This window comes from Hypanus sabinus, chromosome 11 (genome assembly GCF_030144855.1).
Source record: "Hypanus sabinus isolate sHypSab1 chromosome 11, sHypSab1.hap1, whole genome shotgun sequence".
Lineage (NCBI taxonomy): Eukaryota > Metazoa > Chordata > Chondrichthyes > Myliobatiformes > Dasyatidae > Hypanus > Hypanus sabinus.
Genome location: NC_082716.1, coordinates 114,769,951 through 114,775,950, shown reverse-complemented (window position 1 = coordinate 114,775,950; position 6,000 = coordinate 114,769,951).

Sequence of the window (6,000 nt, the reverse complement as noted above, 5' to 3'; positions counted from 1 at the left end):
TTTTTTACATCATTATCAACTCTAATACCTAAATATTTTATCCCATTTATTGACCATCGAAATTGAGTTACTAATTGACATTGATTACAATTTCCTTTGGTAAGGGGTAAAACTTCACTTTTATCCCAATTTACTTTATACCCTGATACTTTCCCATATTCTTCCAATCTAAAAGATAATCTTTGCAAAGATTGCAATGGGTTTGTTAAATAAATCAAAACATCATCAGCAAATAAATTAATCTTATATTCTTCTTGATTAACTCCAAAGCCCCCAATTTCTGAATCTGTTCTAATTAATTCAGCAAATGGTTCTATTGCCAATACAAATAAAGCAGGTGATAATGGGCAGCCTTATCTAGTTGACTTCGTTAAGCAAAATGGTGTTGAAATCTGACCATTTGTAACTACCTTAGCTTGAGGATTAGTATTTAAGGTTTCAATCCATTGTATAAAAGATTTTCCTAACTCATATTTTTCCAATACCTTAAATAAAAAATTCCATTCCAATCCATCAAATGCTTTTTCTGCATCCAAAGCAACTGCCACACTCATTTCCTCTCTTTTTTTGTGCCAAATGAATTATACTAAGTAACCGAGTTATATTATCCATTGACTGTTTTTAATAAAACCCTTTTGATCCATATGTATTAATTTTGGTAAATATTTAGATATTCTATTAGATAAAATTTTTGCTATTATTTTATAATCTGTATTCAACAAAGAAATAGGCCTATATGATGTTGGTTTTAAAGGATCTCTATCTTTTTTTTTGCAATACAGTTATGATCGCTGTTAAAAAAGATTGTGGGTTTATGCATTCTTTTCACTTGGTATATTAATTCCTTAAAAGGAGGAATTAATAAATCTTTAAATTTTATATAAAGTTCAGGAGGAAAACCATCTTCTCCTGGGGATTTATTACTCTGAAGTGATCCTAAAGCTTCTTCAACCTCTTTTAATGTAAAGGGCATATCTAATCCTTTCTGTTCTTCCAAATTTAATTTTGGGTTATTTGTGATAAAAATTTATCTATCTCAGCAATCTTATTTTGTGTTTCTGATTGATATAGTTCAGTATAAATTTTTTTATAAGTTTCATTAATTTCTAAAGGTTTATAAGTAACCTTATTTACACTTGTTCTAATTGCATTTATTGTTTTAGTAGCCTGTTCTGTTTTCAACTGCCAAGCAAGAATTTTATGTGATCTTTCACCTAATTCGTAATATTTCTGTTTAGTTCTCATAATTACTTTTTCTTTACGATATGTCTGGAGTGTATTATATTGTAATTTTTTATTAACAAGTTGTCTTTGTTTTTCTTCTGTCATATATCTTTGAGATTCTTTTTCTAACTTTATGATATCTTTTTCCAATTGATCTATTTCTGCCATGTACTCCTTCTTAATTTTAGATGTATAACTTATAATCTGACCCCTTAAATATGCTTTCATCGCTTCCCATAATACAATTTTATCCTCAACTAAATGTAAATTTGTATCCAAAAACAAAATTGAATCTGTTTTTTCATAAAATCACAAAAATCTTGATGTTTTAATAAAATTGAATTAAATCTCCATCTATAGATCAATTCCTCCTTATCCATCATTATCATTGTCATTATCAAGGGGGAATGATCTGACTGTATTCTTGCTTTATATTCCACACTTTGCACTCTATCTTGAATATTTTTTGATAATAAAAAAACAATCCTTGAGTAAGTTTTATGTCTATTTGAATAAAATGAATAGTCTCTTTCTCTTGGATTAATTTTTCTCCATATACCAATCAGGTTTAAATCTTTCATTAATGATAAAGTTAGTTTTATTACTTTTGATTTTGTAGCAACTTTAGTTGACCTATCCAAAACTGGATCTAAACAAAAATTTAAATTTCCACCTATTAACATTTTATCATGTGCATCAGCCAAGTTCAAAAAAACTTCTTGTATGAATTTTGCATCATTCTTATTTGGTGCATAAGTGTTCATAAAAGTCCATAATTCTGAAAAAATTGATAATATATAATCACATATCTCCCCACAGAATCAATTATTACATTTTGTATTTTAATTGGTAAAGATTTATTAACCAAAATTGCAACTCCTCTCGATTTTGAATTAAATGAAGCTGCAATGACATTTCCAACCCAATCTCTCTTTAATTTCTTATGTTCTGTTTCTGTTAAATGTGTTTCTTGTAAAAAAGCTATATCTCCTTTCATTTTCTTTATATATGTTAAAACTCTTTCTTTTCACAGGTCCATTAATTCCATTAACATTAAAACTTAAAAAATTAAGTAAATTTATCATTCATAATACCTTGGGAACTCTTTAAAATTCTCCATGTTGCTATGAGTCTCTCCCCAACCATCCAGGCAAAAAAGAAGAAAAATAGAAGAAAGATAACTAATATATGAGAAAAAAACAAAATACCCCCCCACTAATGTTGCAAATAAAAAGAACACTACATTACCCCCCCCCCATTTTACGGGTCATGGCAATCGCCATGATTGTACACGTGAAACTCGCAGCCATCGATCAGGAGCTCCTCCAGCTCCCCCGCAAAAAAAAAGAAAATATATTAGTGAAGAAAAAAAAGAAAATAATTAATGTCTCTACTCCCAATTAATACTCCTCAACTATTTTTTTTCCTTATAAATGTCCGTCAAGTCCAACCTTGTTTCAGTCTTCATCATTAGTCCATTTCATTTCTATAATTCTTTACTCCTCTTCGTGGACATCAGGTAATTCTTGTACAAATTTCTCCGCTTTCCGGTAGTCAACGAAAAATCTTCTTTCTTCGTTATCCAGGAAAATTATCAATTTTGCTGGGTAGCTCAATAAAAATTTATAGCCCTTTTCCCATAAAGATTTTTTCACTGGATTAAATTCCTTCCGCCTCTTCAGAAAATCGTAATGTCTGGATAAAAAACCTCTTTTCCCTTCTATCATCAATGGCCCATTTCTCTTTTTAGCACCCTGAGTAGCTGCCTTCAAGATCATTTCTTTATCTTGGTACCTTAAGCATTTTATCAAAATTGATCTTGGATTTTGATCTTGTTGAGGTCTTGGTCTTAAAGCTCTGTGTGCTCTTTCAATTTCAATTACTTGGCTTCCTTCTTTCACTTCCAAAATTTTCGGAATCCATTCTTGAAAGAATTTTATTGGATTTTCTCCCTCTGTACCTTCCATAAGACCAACAATTTTGATATTATTTTGTCTACTAGAGTTTTCAAGCGCATCTATTTTTTCCAACATCCATTTTCTTTCTATTGTCCAGGCAAGATTATTGTCTTCTATCTTATCTATTCTTTCAGTGTTTTCTTCCACGTTTACTTCCATCTCTTTAACTTTATTATCCATCTTCTTTTGTTTTTCCACCACATTATTGAGTGTATTCTGCATCCTTCTTATATCTGTTCTTATAGCTTTTAATTCATTCATCATATGTATCAGGATATCTTTTATGTCTCCTTTAATCTCCTCCTTCTTTTCCTCTTCTTCTTCCTCTGAATTTCCCAAAGGGTCTGATTCCACTTCCGATTCACTTCCAATTTCACTTCCAGCCGTAGTTGGGATTTGTAGTTTTGTTAATATCTGTTCATGCATACTTGTTTCTTCGCGCATGCGTTGTTCTTGCCATTTCTTCTTAGAGACCGCCGACATTGCTGCAACTTCCTGTCCCGCATCATCAGAAGTGCCATGCACTTCGCCGGGAGGAGATCCAACTTGAGTCTGAGGCTTTGCCGAGACGGTTACGCCTTTTTCCCCGCCGATTTGCGCAGTCTTCGAAGTAGTAGCTTTCTTCTGTTTCGGTTTAGGAGCCAAATCAAAAGATCATCCTGAGTTGCTTATAAATAGTTTCTAGTAGGTATGTGTTAACTCTTCTTCATTTAAACCCTAGTTCATTACTTTTTATGAGGGAGCTGGATTCCCAACGTCTCGATCCTACGTCATCACGTGACGCCCCCCCAAGCTAATCTACTCTCAACCCGAACCGGCAGCTTATAAGCCCCTGGCTTTAGCCAGTCAGTGCGAGAGTGTTAGGAAGTACTAGCAAGTCGCCATCGCTACCACAAGCCAGAGTTATCTAGTCCGCATCGGAGTGCTGGCAATTCACCTTCCTTCGCCAGAGTGGGTCCGGGCAAGGTCAAACTGCCAGGGGTGAGTTGAAGGTGGAATCTTGGCTTGACATTCATGCCCAGTGTCCATGTCTATGCCTCGAAGAAGAGTCCCAGCTCGGTGCCTGAGTTGAAGGCGGAGTCCTGGCTCGATGTTCATGCCCAGTGTCCATGTCTGTCACTCGAAGAAGAGTCCTGGCTCGGTGCCTGAGTTGAAGGCGGAGTCCTGGCTTGACATTCCTATCCTGTGGTTGAGTGTCCACGTTCTGACTGCGGCGATCCATGGTGTCCATGTTCTGGCTGTGGCGATTCAATGTCCTAGTCTCCAGGTCCAAGGTCCGCGGTGATCCAAGTTCCCAGTCTCCAGGTGCAAGTTCCCTGTCTCCGAGTCCGAGGTCTGCAGCGGTTCCAGTCCCCATGGTCCCAGTCATGGCCGCGATGATTCAATGTCCTAGTCTCCAGGTCCAAGGTCCGCGGTGATCCAAGTTCCCAGTCTCCAGGTGCAAGTTCCCTGTCTCCGAGTCCGAGGTCTGCAGCGGTTCCAGTCCCCATGGTCCCAGTCATGGCCGCGATGATTCAATGTCCTAGTCTCCAGGTCCAAGGTCCGCGGTGATCCAAGTTCCCAGTCTCCAGGTGCAAGTTCCCTGTCTCCGAGTCCGAGGTCTGCAGCGGTTCCAGTCCCCATGGTCCCAGTCATGGCCGCGATGATTCAAGGTCCTAGTCTCCAGGTCCAAGGTCCGCGGTGGTCCATGTTCCCAGTGTCTAAGTCATGGCCGTGGCGATCCAAGTCCCTAGTCTCCTAGTCCGAGGTTCGTGTTCCTCTTTGTCCTCCTTGATATCCCGGTTCTCTGTGTAGCGAGTAATAAACGCTATTTTATTGAACCCAAGAAAGACGTGTTTGTGTCCTGCTTGTGGGTCCTCTCCCAGCACCCTTGCCCCCATGGTGTGACAGTAGAATTCTCAAAATTACAGATGATATGGAGATTGCTAGAGTTGTGGTTAGTGTAGAAGATTGTCGTAGGTTACAACAGGACATGGACAGGATGCAGAACAGGTGCCAGATGAAGTTCAACACAGAAAAGTGTGAAGTGATTCACTTTGGAAGGATGAATTTGAAGGCTGAGTACAGGGTTAATAGCAGGATTGTTAGCAGTGTGGTGGAACAGAGGGATGTTAGGGTCCATATCCACAGATCCCACAATGTTTCTTCACACATTGATAGGCAGTTTAAGAAGACAAATTGGGTGTCAGCCTTCACTCCACTTGCCTGCAGGTCACACTAGGGCAAGGCGTTGTGCATACTTAGCACAACCCCTGCCCCCACCCTGATCGGCGTGACCTGAAGCCATGGGATCAGGGGGTGGGTGGTCTGATGAGCAGCCACTGTATGTCACAGGTTCCGCTAATGTGTCCACTGACACCAGGCAGGCAATCTCTGGAGAGTATTGCTACTGCCCAGAAGGTGGCAAAGACAAACCACCTCAGTAGAAAAATTTGCTGAGCAATCATGCTCATGGAAAGGCCATGATCACCTACATCATGTGACACAGTACCCGACGAACTAACAGACAAATATAAACTGAGACTTGTTGACTGTAAGTGATTTAGATGGTGCAGAATTTGTTAGGTGCATCTTAGTTCAATATGTGTAATGTCCAACCAGTGGAGGGCCTGTTCTGCATCTGCTGTTGGGTAATGATCCTGGCCAGCTAACTGAATAGTCAACACAACACCTCTCACCCCCGTCACTATTTACACCTTCCCACTCACCTGGATCCACCTCTCACCCCAGCTCTTGCCCCATACCCACCCCTCACCTCTTTTCTCTATTTCCCATCCACTGTCAGTCCAGAGGGAGGGTCTTGGCCTGAAACTGAGAG